The sequence below is a fragment of the Equus asinus genome, chromosome X, assembly GCF_041296235.1.
Source record: "Equus asinus isolate D_3611 breed Donkey chromosome X, EquAss-T2T_v2, whole genome shotgun sequence".
NCBI lineage: Eukaryota > Metazoa > Chordata > Mammalia > Perissodactyla > Equidae > Equus > Equus asinus.
The window spans coordinates 114,287,919-114,302,076 of NC_091820.1; the positions used below are offsets into that span (position 1 = coordinate 114,287,919).

The following is a 14,158-nucleotide window of genomic DNA, read 5'->3' on the forward strand; positions in this document are numbered from 1 at the left end:
TTTTTCTGAATCCTAAGTGCCTGGCATATGCTAGGAACCCAATAAATGTTTGCTTCTTTAATAAGTGAAGAGCAAAGCAAACATAGCAAAAGTGAAAGGCAACGTTATCTACCTATGGGCAGGCAGATAATTCTGAAAGTGCTTCGTAGTAATCTCTACACAACGGCGTTGAAGGAAACTAGGTAATACCCTAATAATTTCATCGAGGGGGTTTGGGAGAAAACAGTTCACAAAGGAAAGGAACAATTTAAGAGAAGCACAATTCCTGTATGATGTTCGAAGACGCGATATAGTCAAAGCTCAGCATTAAATTACAACTGGTAACAACATCCTTCCCTTCCAGACTTAGACCCAGCTTACCCTTTCATCAGGTACTCCCTGCTGTGCACCTTCTGTTTTTCCTTTAACCGCACAATACTACTCGCCCTTCCTGAGACAGGCTGTGGACTTTTCACTCCTCTGCACCTTTGCTCGTAATAGTCACTCTATCTGGAAAGCTCTTTCCTCCATCATCATCCTGGAGAATTCCTATTCCCCTTTCCGTTGCAGGACTCGTCTCACCTAATGCCACATAACAAACTCCCCCAAAACTTAGTGGCTTAAACCAAATCATTTATTATTTCCCAAGATTCTGTGGGTTGCCTTGGCAGCTCTGCTGGTTTCGCCCGGGCTCACTCATGTAGCTGCGGTCAGCTGGTGGGTCATCTGGGAGCTGGGCTAAGCTGGGACACTGTCACACCTGGTCCTCTCTCTCCATGTGGTCTCTCATCCTCCAGGGCCTCTCTCTCCACATAGCCTCTTTCCATGGCTAGCCTGGACTTTTTTCCATGGCAACTGGGTTCCAAGAGCAAAAGCAGAAACTGCTAGTTCTCTTAAGGCCTGCCTGGCTCGCAAATGCGAGAATGTCACCTCTCCTGCATTTTATTGGTCTAAGCAAGTTACATGGTCAGCCCAGATTGGGGGTCGGGGTCGGGGAGGAATAGACTCCACCTCTTGATAGGAGGAGCTGCAGAATCACATTGCAAAGGGACATGAACACAGGGAGGCATAATTCATTGGGAGCCATTTTTAACAATCATACAGCTGAAATGTCACCTTCTCATTCATCATATGTGATATGTACATATATGTATACATATGGAGGTCATCACATTCTCTCATTATCTCATCATTTGTGTCTATGTCTGTTTCCCCTGCTGTTCTCTGGCATGCTCCTGCCAACTTGAAGGAGGCAGGGATTTAGGAAAATAGGGACAGAGTATGAAAAGACAGCTTTCAGTAATCTGACTGGGGAAAGCTATACTGCTGAGACGCAGTTGGAAATATAGTTTGGGGCCAGATCATGAGGGATCTTAAATGCTGTGCTAAAGAATTTAGATTTTATTTTGTAAGCACTCAGCAGAAATGAAGTCAAGAACATCTTCTCTCCTCAAACTGCCGCTCTTATATTTCCTATCTGGTTGAATGGCAGAAATAGGGACTTGCATCTTCCACCTGCCTCATCCAAATGGCCTCCGAGTGATACTTATCATAATTCCTAAACATCCCCTGACTCTGTCCCATCTTCCCATCCACACTGCCATAGCTTTAGTCCAGGGCCTCACATTTCTCCTCTGACCTATTGTCACAGCCTGTTAACTGGTTTCCCTGATACTAGTCTTGCCCCCCTTGTCGACCCTTCATACTTCCACCAAAATCATCTGCTGATGATGGTCTCCTCATTATAAGCCTCCATGGATTTCTATTGCTCTCAAGATAAAGTTCAAAGTCTTTAGCACTGATTACAAGGGCCCTCCATGATTTGACCCCTGCCTAATCCCTTTACTGCCCCTGCCTTGTCCTTTATGCTTCAGCAAAACCAAACTTGTTGTAGCTCCTAAATTCATGCCATGCCCCCTTATATCTTGGTGCCTTTGCCTATTCTAGACTCTGTGTCAAAAACCATTGTTGGGGCCCGCCCGGTGGCGCAGTGGTTAAGTTCGCATGTTCCGATTCGGCGGCCCGGGGTTTGCCGGTTCGGATCCCGGGTGCAGACATGGCACCGCTTGGCACACCATGCTGTGGTAGGCGTCCCACATAGAAAGTAGAGGAAGATGGGCATGGATGTTTGCTCAGGGCCAGTCTTCCTCAGCAAAAAGAGGATTGGTGGCAGTTAGCTCAGGGCTAATCTTCTCAAACCCCCCCCACCCCAAAACCATTGTCCCCTTCTCTGGTTGGGTAACCTCCAGTTTTCTTTCAAGACTCAATCTCTAGGAATACTTCCCTGACCCATAACCCCCTTTCAATCTGAGTTAGGTGCCCCTCGTCTGTGTTGCAATAGCACCTGGTGCTTATTGCTATCATCATCATAATACTTATTGATGACTTATGTGAATAACTCAATTCTCATACCAAGTGCATGAAGTAGATTCTTATAGTGGCAGTAAATGACAGAGCTGGGATTTGAACCCAGGTGCCTGGCCCAAGGGCCTACTGTTGAAACCACTATACTACTTTCCCGCTTAGGCCCAGCGCTCACCACACTGTATTGTAATTCCAATTTACCTGTAGGTATGCCCCACCTATTGCGAGTTTCTCGAGAATAGAAATTATATCACGTGCATCTTTTTATCCTCAGAACATAACATACTGCCTGTCACATAACAGGCACTCTAGATATGTGTGTTGAATGGATGGATGGACAAATGAATGAACAAATGACTCCTGAAATTCATGGACTGGTCTCCTGCTCTGTTGTTTTAGCTATTTTTTAAAGATAAAAATGCCTACAGAACTAGACACGTGCTTTGATAAAGACCCAAATTATATTAAGGAAAAGAACAGAGGACTACTCATAGATGATAAATTTTCTGTTTACCGATGTTCTGTCAGGAGTTTAAAAAATGCAAGCTAAATCATTTTATTAAGAGAAAATATACAACAGTGCAATGAAGAAGGCATTAGATGACAGCAAGTGTTTAATTCTTCCTTCAACTCCTCCCATTAAGGTAAGAAACGAAATGAAACCTACTCTTAAGGGAAACTACAGAGGGACACCAAGGCTGTCTAAAAAAGATATAAACTTGACCAGAATGAAGATACTAATAATACATAGAAATATAATAAAATAATACACCAAAAGGTGGTTTGGTTGTAGTGGAAAGCACATATATTTTGCATCCTAATAGACCTGAGTTTGAATCCTGGTCCTGACACTGCTTGTGCGAATCACTTAAACTCTCTGGGGGCCGGCCTGGTGGCTCAGTGGTTAAGTGTGCACTGTCCGCTGCTCAGCGGCCCTGGGTTCGCCGGTTCGGATCCCAGGTGCAGACATGGATACCGCTTGGCAAGCCATGCTGTGGGAGGCGTCCCACATATAAAGTAGAGGACACTGGGCATGGATGTTAGCTCAGGGCCAGTCTTCCTCAGCAAAAAAAGGAGGATTGGCAGCAGTTAGCTCAAGGCTAATCTTCCTCAAAAAGAAAAAAAAAAACCTCTCTGAACCTCAGTTTTCTCGTCTGTAATATGGGATGATAATATCTACCTTAGAGGGATATTATGAGGTTTACAGATAAGGTACCATGCCTAGCCCTGTGTTTGACATAGAATAGGTGCTCAATAAATGGTAGTTTTACTTATTATTTATTTGCCTTTATTTGCCTCAAAGTACTTTCATACATATTGTCACAAAGTGAGTTAGAGATAGAGAAAGAAAACACGTCACGAAAGGCTGCAGTATACTGTGGGAAAAGCACTAAACTTGAAATCAAATGCACCTGGGACTGAATCCTGGCTCAACCATTTCAGAGCTTTGTGACCTGGGGTAAATCCCCTTAACCTCTCTGAGCCTCAGTTTCCATATCTGTAAAATAAGGATAACACTAGGGACCTACTTACAAGATGAGGGATTTTGATCACTTATACCCAAGCCTAAAAACCAATAAAATAAATTAGTATCTCAGTTTGTGAGCTCTGAAAAATCAAAGTGCATACTTATGAATAACAATCAAATTTAAGAGTCATGGGCACCGAAATGCTCAAATAATCTGGTGTGGTCCCCACGACTTTGAGAAAAAAAAATTTGTAAAAAGAATATGGGGGTTGGCCCTGTGGCCAAGTGGAATGACTTACAACTAGGATATCCAACTATGTACTAGGGCTTTGGGAAGAAAAAAAAGAGGAAGATTGGCAACAGATGTTAGCTCAGGGCCAATCTTCCTCACAAAAAAATAATAAAATAAAAGAATATGAAGTACTCTGGAAAATATAAAATAAGAAGAATTTCCCTTTTTATATCTGAGGTGGCTTCAGGAGTACCTGGACACCGGAAACAGGATGTCTCCATGGATGCGCTGACAAAAATTAGTTCCTAGATTTGCAGAAGTGAGTTCTGGGTCCTGAATTGTGTTGATTCCCTCCAAAGTACAGCCAGTCTGCAAAGCCCTGTTTGGACCCACAGCTGGCCCCATCCAGTATCTCTAGCAAAAAGCCACAATTCACAAGATTACACACAAACCAAAAAGACTAGCTTAAAACTTTACAACCAGTTTTCATTAAACTAGTTCTCTCCCATCGAAAGAATTACATACATTGCACTTCTAGGTAGAGAAACACACCCATAGGTGCACAAAGATGTTTACTGTAGAACTGTTAACAGTGACAAATAAGAAACCACCTCAATGTCCACCAATAGAGAATGACTACAGGTAGCTTATTCATTCAATGGAACACTATACAGTAATCGAAAGTCATGAACTAGTATATGTATCAAAAGGGATAAATCTCAAAAACATAATGTTGAATGAAAACCACAAGCCGCAAAAGGATAGATATGGTATGATACCATTTATGTCAAATACTACAATACAATACTATGTATTTTTCTGTACCTAATTAGCTAAAAGTATTGACTACAAGATTTATGTGGAAGAATTTATTTGGAACAATCTCCAAAATGGTTATCTATGGGAAGAAGGGAGGGGAGCGTGTTGGGGAGGTGATCAAGGCGACTGTGATGGTTAATCTTCTGTGTCAACTTGACTAGGCCATGGGGTTCTCAGCTGTTTGGTCAACCATTACTCTGGGTGTGTCTGTGTTTTGGTGAGATTAACATTTGAATCGTAGACTCAAGGAGATTGCCCTCCCCAGTGTGAGTGGCCTTCATCCAATCAGTCGAAGGAAGGCCTGAATAGAACAAGAGGGCTGACTCTCCCTCCTGCCTGACTGCTTGAGGGGCTCAAACTGAAACATCAGCTCTTCTTGGGTCTGGAGCCTGCTCTCAGACTGGAACTAGACTGTTGGCTCTCCTGAGTCTCCAGCTTGCCGACTTCAGATTTTGGGACTTCTCAGCCTCCATTATTGTGTTGAGCCAATTCGTTATAATCAATCTCTCTCTCTCTCTCTGTTTAATGTTTAATTCCTATAAATCAATTACTCTCTCTCTCTATAATAGTTTAACTCTACATACATATATACACACACATATATGGATGTAGATACAGATATATATCCTGTAGGTTCTGTTTCTCTGGAGACCATAACCAGTACAGGGATTTTAGCTTTATCTTTTTAATGTTCCGATTTTTTAGAAGGAGAAAGAATGCATGTATCATATTTATTATTAACTTTATCTTCAAAGAGCCAAACTGTGAAGCCTGTATCATTATTCCCAGTTAACAGATAATGAAACTGAAAGGTTAAATGATTGCCGCAGCCCCTCCCCTCAGCTCCCACATACACATTTTGCAGGGAAGTTGCAAAGACAAATGCAGCAGTATAAAATAAAAATATTTGGAGCTCCCTGTTAGGACATCGAAATGAAAGATATTCTCATTTCTCGATTTTTCCTTCTCACCTTCTTTTCTCAGATCTTCCACACCAAAGGGGTGAGCTCACACTCGTAGAAGAAGAGAGAGGAGGCAACAAATGTCTCATAAACAAGGTAATTAACTCCATGTTACTTTCAAGATTTGAGGACGTGCCAAAAGTTGTCTGACCCCCAGAGCGTGGAGTGAATACTGCTTTGGAAATCATTGAGAATCAATGCTTCAGAAACATAATTAATGGGCACAGTAGCTAGACAGCGACATTTGCAGTGGAAAATTCCTCTTACTCCCAGGTTAACGGATGGGGATAATTCTTCTGGACAGGAAAAATGTGCTTTGAGATATGTAAATAAGAGGAAGGCAGAAAAAATTAAAAGGGGGAAAAACTATGTGAATATTTATAAAACTCTGAGCTTTCTTGACAGTATTTCTAAGGGAAGATATGTTGACATGAAATCTATTTGGGGGATTTTCTGTTTTACTTAAAAGGGGAAAATAGGAATATAGGTGTTTCCTTCTGTTGTCAACAGAAACAGAAACCCCTTTCCACCAAATTAAGAAAAAACTACTGCATCCTAGATCTTGGGAGGTGGTGTGTAACTGCTCGAATGTCTGTAAACAGGGAGCCAGAACAGGCTGCCTTCTCCTCTGCCTCGCTCCAAATCAATGGTTTGACCTTTAAATTAAAAATGGCGTATTAGTTGTTACACAAATAAAACGTCCTATTATGCAAATAGAATTATGCATCTTTTCAAACCTGGTCATTTATCAGTATAGTTCTGAAAGCTGTTTTCAGATTTCTTCCTTTTCCCTGATTAAGTACAACTTTCTTTAAATAAGGTAATTTAAATGTACACACCAACAGTATAGCATTTAAGAATTCCAAAATGGTGGTGTGTGATGCGGGGTCGGTGAGCCGAGGAGTCGAAAGAAGGATTTCTTGGACTCTCAAGGTCTGGCAGTAGTGCTTTTTTATTTAGAGAATAGTGTGGAATAGCATGGGGACAGAACCCACGGGCAGGAGGTGCCGCTGCTGCTGCTGCCGCCACTTCTGCTGCCCACTTGGGTGGAGAGTAAGGCTAAATTTAAGGCATAGGTATGTGAGCCATCTCTTTACAAGACAAAGGAAAGAACATGTAAAAAAGTCAAAATGGTATCAGTGCAGGTGGGGTCTGGCCATTGGGTGGTCCCACAACTTTTAGGTAAGAATCAAATCGGATTAAGTAAAGGCCAGAAACCACCACCCTAAATCAGTTACATGAGGTTGCCAGACAGTAACCAACTTAAGTTCTGGCCTTTGGCATTGATTAAGAGTTTCTAGAGATAAGGTCATCTCCCCTCTTCCTGGGAGAGAGGGAGGCATCCCCACAGATGGGGGTTTCCCCCACAAATGTAAATGCCTCCCAACAAAGGGCAAGCAAAATCTGCTCCTCGGAGCCTGCTTCTCATCTGCAGTTTTAAAATTAACCGGCCTAAAATCCTCATCAGTGTGGACTTCTGGTTTGAATTTGGACATGGTCTCTCAAAAGACTGTGTATGTGATGCTTTTATGAATGTTTGCTAATAACATTTTATTGTGACGTTTTCATTATTTCTATCTGTAGAATCTAATTTTTTAGACTGTATCACTGAGCTTTTATTAAATATCCAAGTGCATTTCAACTGAAATGAAAAAGGGTTTCTGAATTTCACGGAATCTTTACTTTGCATTATTTGTATAAGTAATTAAAATTACAATCAGAATTGTTTATTACATTTGAGATCCAAGACAAATATTCTGACTTTATATTATACCTTTCCATTTCTTCTTTTTAAAACTTCTGTTTCTAAAGTTATGAAACTTTACGTATACAGAAAAACATAAAGAATAATACGTTAAACTCCCATGTACCCACCACCAAGCATTGTCAAATCTTAAGTTTCTCATATTTTCTAAAGATTTTTTTAAAAATAAGACTTTATGGATATAGTCGAGGCTTCCTGCATCCATCCGTGTCCCCAGTCTCCTTTTCTCAGAAGTAGCCACAATTATGGATTTGATGCCTTTATTTTCATGCATGTTTTCATATTTTTACCACATTTACCTATCCATTAACTGTACAGAACATTGTTTTGCATATTTGAAGCTTTATATAAATGGTATCATATAATAAGTAGTAAAGGTGGTATAGCGCAGTGAATAAGAGCACAAACACTGGAACAAGAGTTGGTCTGGAATATCTGCTGTACATGTTACTACCTGTGTGACCTTGGGAAAATTTCTTAATCTCTCTGTGCCTCATTTTTCTCATCTATAAAATGGAAATTCATAATAATACCTACCTCATAAGGTTATTTTTAGGATTAAATGGGTCGATACATATAAAGCACTTAGAACATGATAAACTAAGCATAATGTGTTAGCTATTACTCTGCATCTTGCTTTTTTTACATAACATTTTTGTGATTTATCCATGTTGATACATGTAGCATTAGTTCATTTTCATTACTGCATAATATTCCATCATACAAATATACTGCAATATAGCTACTCTTCTGTAATGGACATTAGGTTGTTTCCATTATAAAAAGTGCTGCAATGAACATCCTTGTACATGACTTCTTGTGCACATATATGAGATAATTTCTCTAGAATTCTTCATCTTTAATTAACTATTTCTAGAAAGATACATTTTTAGAAAACAGGGCTTTGATTTCTTTTTCACAGGCAAAGGAAATATGTGTCTCATTCATTCCAATGTCTTCAAAATCAATAGTGTTTGGGACTTTCTAGACATTTGCAACTATCCTCTTGAGCATGAGAATTTCAATTTGGTTGAAGTAATGATGTCATGACAGCAAATACTGGTCTTATTAATTAATTTTTGATTGCCTCTTAATTCTCACATACTGCTATCTGCAAATTGAAGGATAGAACATGACCTCTGATCAAACAGCATACCATTTTTTATACTATGTATAAAAAATCTGATTGATCATTATACTTCAAAGGTTTTTGAGGTCTATGTCACAACAGTTGTAACTAATGACTGTCTTTTCAAACTCTTGACTGTTTTGTTATTTCTTCTTGGGAAAAGACTGAATTGGTCAAGTGGGTGTTTTATTGGTCTAACTTGCTGAATGGTAGGCTGTAAACTTTAAGAATGTTGCAACAACTCATAAAGGAATAAAGACCCCAGTTAAAAAGTCTCTGATGAGTGGGATCTTAGACTACTAACCTCGTTAAGTTTCATCTGGTAGTCCTTTTGAAAATTTATTCAAATTTTATCATTCTGTCATTCTGATGATTGTAGCAAAGCGTTATTTTTTGAAAATAGAGACGAACAACTTCTGATAGCCATAATTTTTTCACTTTTTTTGGGCTACTAATTGATACAATTCTCCTTTAAGAATATCTAAATTGCTATAATGTTTTGCCCTGTAAAGTGACTTTAAATTGATTCTCAGAGTGTTCGATAAACCATATTTAAATCTGAAAGCATAAAACCTCAGTAAAGACTCCAAGGCTGATCTCATTTTATAATTTGGCACCTAGACATTTGGATGTCCCACCCTCTGTGAAACAAGTCATCTACTTTCATTGTTGGTAGCCAGCTCTTCATTTACAGGTCTAAGAAAATATATGTCAGGTGTTATAGCTTCGTAAATAAATCAGAAAGCATCTTCAAAAAAAAGAAGCCTATGTGAAAGGCATTCAAACTAATGGATATATTAAGTGTTTATTGTGCACCGAGTTTTATTTATTGATCATCTACTGTGCTAGATAGATGTTCCTACTCTCAAAATGAGTCAGCATGCTAGGTTTGGCCAGGAAGCAGAACACTGTAATCCAGTGTCTAGATCTGGTCTGGAAAGTGTGTTCTCTAATAGTGTAGAGAAATAGCCCAGGGCTTGGGGGTGAGAGGACTAGGGTGCCGCTCCTAACTCTGTCACTGGACATTGTGTTATATTGGGGATGTTAATCTCTTGACTCTTCAGTTTCTCCTCTGAAAAATGCGGGGGTTGGTCTGGATGCTCTTCTACGTATCTTCCACACAATTCTATGAACTGTAAAGAAGGGACCAATGTGGCATGTGGTATTCAAGAGAGACTTTATGGAGAACATGAGGCTTCACGAAGTCCTATGGAGGACCCAGCCGCTTGGGGGGCAAGCAGTGTTTGGGCATAACTAAACTGGTTCCTTCTGCTAGATAACGGATTGCTTTTAGTTTACAGTGTACAAAAAATAACTACAAAACTAGGATAATGTATATATTTACCTATTTTCTTGGGAAGATAAGTTTGAAAGATATTTTTAGGTGATGAAAAGATGGCATATTAGATACACTATTGGGGGCCGGCCTGGTGGCACAGCGCTTAAGTTTGCGCGTTCCGCTTTGGCGGCCCAGGGTTCACCAGTTCAGATCCCGGGTGCAGATGTGGCACCGCTTGGCAAGCCATGCTGTGGTAGGCGTCCCACATAGAAAGTAGAGGAAGATGGGCATGGATGTGAGCTCAGGGCCAGTCTTCCTCAGCAAAAAGAGGAGGATTGGCAGCAGATGTTAGCTCAGCGCTAAACTTCCTCAAAAAAAAAAAAAGAAAAAATACATTATTATTACTATTATTATTGAGTAGTATATTATTATTATTGTTATTGAGTATTGAGTATTAGTAATAATATTATTGAGTAGTAGTATTTTTTGAATGTATCAACTCAGGTTAAAAGCAAAATAGAGTAACCCGTCAATTATAACAACACAAAAACATTTCATGAATCTAGACATCTTTGATTTTGATCCTTGGCAAATATGTTTTAACAACTGGCTCTCCAGGAGGAAAAAACAGCCCTGATCTATGGCATTTGCTGATTTCATGGTGTAAATGCTGTCACCATGGCTGATTTCAAGCCCTCAATGTGAAGTCACTAACTGCAGTTGGGAGACATGTGCACAACCCGCTCTTGTGAGCCAGTGCGAGTACACTCTCGCACACCACCATAATATAGAATGCGTATACAAGGAAGATATTTACCTTGCTTTCCGAACCATTTAAGTTGCTGACATAATGCCCCCTTTACCCTTAAATACGTCAGTGTGTATCTCCTAAGAAGAAAGACATCCTTCTAATAATCACAGTATGATTATCAAAATCAGGAAATTAACATTGATACAAAATATTATATTTTTATTATATATATTTATATAATAAAATATTTGTATTATAAGGTCTAGTACATCTACTAGACCTTATTCAAATTTTCCAACTGTTCCAATAATGCCCTTCATAGTTTTTTTAAAAAGGGTTTGGTCCAGAAACTAATCCAGTATTATCTATAATTTTGGGATAAATGTATTTTCTGAGAAGTTTCTATCGCTAGCTCTCTTCCACTATGCAAATCTCCCTTCACCCTTTCTTCACACCTCTTAATCTTTCCACAAGTACTTCCAGCATTAATTTCTAGTGTCTAACATTAGAAGTGCTATCAGCCTATAACAGTAAATTTGGTACCAATGACAGACATCAAATGCTGACAGCAGTTCTAGCGTTCGAATTTGACGTAATGTTGGTAGTTACCAGTAACAGATACTGCACTTAAATTCAAGGAGTAGTCTTTGTTTTTATTAATGTTAATGTCCCTTTTAGTTATTAATATGACTTTGCCTTTATAAGCTTACATCCATGTCAATAAAAGAGAGTCTTACTGGAGGTTCTGGGCAATGCTAATTTTAACCAAATCACTTTCAGCAATATAGGGAAATAGCTAAAGAATGTTCATTTGGGGGGGTGTATCTATTATTCTGCTAACAACGTTTCTGCTTCCAAAAAGTACTGCTATTTCTATAAAAACTAATACCCAGCAACAGTTCCACAACAGCAACAAACAAAATGAAGAATAATGTAATCATTAAATGTGTATGGGTTTAAAATGACAAATGTCTCCTGAACCTATTGAAAAATCCACATCACAATAGGACCTTTTAGTAATCCATAAGTCTGAGTTGATAGGGCTGCCTGTGCCTTGTTAAGTCTTTTTTGTTGTTGTTTATTAAATGTTGGCACTCAAAAAATAATGCAAATGTCATCTGTCTACACAAACAAATCCTATGACATGTTTAACTACTTAATACAAATAACTAGGACCAGTGCCAGCATTAAGTAATGAAAGAATTAGCTGCTGATAGGAATGAATTATTTTGGCTAGTATTTCTCAAATGATTCAAGCAGAAGGCAGAAGGTAGTTTTTTCCTTGAAATTTCCAGATATTCATACCAAGTTTTGACTTTGCTTCCATGGAGATCTGGCCATTCAGTGAAGGCTGTGTCTCTATGTGCAAAAAAAAAAAAAAGAAGGAAAGAAAAAGAAAAAATGGAAAATCGAATGGATTATCAAATGAAGACAAAGATGTTCACTGTAATTATCATCGTATTTCAGGCTAACAAGCACACATACCCTATCTAAACCCTGACTACATTTTCATTGTCACTGCTTAGTCCAAGCCCCATCACCTCTCAGACTGTCTAAGCCTTCCTAATCCATCATCCAGAGACATCTTTCTAAAATGTCAAACTGAGCATGTCGCTGCTATGGCTCCCCATTGCCTACGGGATACGAAGGGCCCTCTGTGATTGGGTTTCTGCCTATTTCTCCAGCATAAACTTCTCCAGCTCTCCTTTAATAGAGCTGTCTGCCCTCGGCTTCCTAGGTGTTAGCCAAAGGAACTACTTGTGGTTCCGAGAGGAGGGGGGCTCTCTGTTTTGACTTTCCCAGCCTTTCTTCACACTCCTCCCTGGCTAAAGTTCTTTATCTTTTGTTTGCCTAATGAATACTATGTCATTTCAACTCTTACCTTCCTTATAAACCCTTTCTGACTCCTGCCCACATTCACCTTTGTACACACATTCCACTTGGTCAGTCTTCTATAATAGCACCTATAACGCTTGATTGGATTTATTTGATCCTGACTATCTTTTCTTAATAGGTTGCAAGCTCTTTGAGGTCAAGGACCATGAATTATTCATCTCTGCATCACCAGCCCCTAGCCTATTCTGTGTCTGGCACGTAGGAGGCATTCAGTAAATACTGTTGAATGAAGAACAATTGTAACTAGAATTATCTAGATAGCCACTGTCCAATACGTAGCCACTAGCCACATGCGGCTATTTACATTTAAATTTTAATTAATTAAAATTAAAAATTCAGTTCCTCAGTTGCATTGACCACATTTCCAGTGCTCAATAGCTGCTTATGGCTACCGTACTGGACAGCACAGATTATAGAAGTTGCCATCATTGCAATAAGTTCTAATACATAGTGCTGATCTAGATAATTCTTTATTCTCCCATTTCAATTTAATAAACATAGATTTTCTACTACATGCTAATATTTGTGCTAGGCATGGTGGTTATAGCGAATGTGAACAAAACATGAATACTATTATGATTATTATTTGCAAGGCATTTAAAATCTGGTAGGGAGAAGGCTTGCAAAATGAGAGAGATTATTTCCATATTGGGACATCAGGGAAGGCTTTATGGAGATTTTCTCATTTAAACTAGGCATTTAAGTATGGAGAGAATGTGAATAGGGCAAATTCTGGGAAAGGAGAAAAAATAGTATAAGCAAACATACAGAGGTGGGAAAGTGCTAGGAAAATAGGAAGTAATTTAGTTTGCTTAGAATGTATGGTATATGAGCAGGGAGTAGTTGTTTAGTTTATTCATTCATTCCTTCAATCATTCAACGAATATTTTTTTGAGCACCTATCCTGTTTCAAGCTCTATACTAAGCGCTGGGGAGACGACAGAGACCTATACAGACATTGCCCCAGCAAGGTACACAGTTATGAGTGATGAAATTTGGTTTAACACTGTGGAAGGCACTGAAAGCTACTCTAAAGAATTTGTACTTTGTTCCTGAGGCCCTCAAGCTTTAAGAGTGGACTTTAGACCAGCAGCATGGGCTGGGCATGACCTGGGAGTTAGAAATGCAAAATCTCAGGCCTCGCCCTAGCTTCAGACTTACTGAATCAGAATCTGCATTTTAGCAATATCTCCAGGTTATTCTTAAGCAATTAACACTTGAGAAGCGTTGTTATACGTCAACTGAGCCAATAAGAGAGCATGTAAGTGAACAAATCAAAGTAAGCATAAAAGTGAGTAAGGAAGGTGGTATTCTAATCACTATTGGGTTAGACGCAAAATAAATTGGACATAAGACTATTGTAGCTCAAATGGGAAGTGAGAGGGGTTGTATGTGAGAGACATTGAATCTTTTGTATGTATAGCTCAGTTCCATTAACTCATATTGCAAATATTGTATTTTATACTACACTTGATCTTAGCCAAAAGGCCAAGAAGCGATGGAAATATTCTATT

General features: G+C 39.2%; 1 pseudogene; it reads right to left on the reverse strand.

Annotated features, from left to right (window-relative positions):
* Positions 1–14,062: 14,062 nt before the first annotated feature.
* LOC123282787 (U2 spliceosomal RNA) lies at positions 14,063–14,144 on the reverse strand (annotated as a pseudogene).
* Positions 14,145–14,158: the final 14 nt, after the last annotated feature.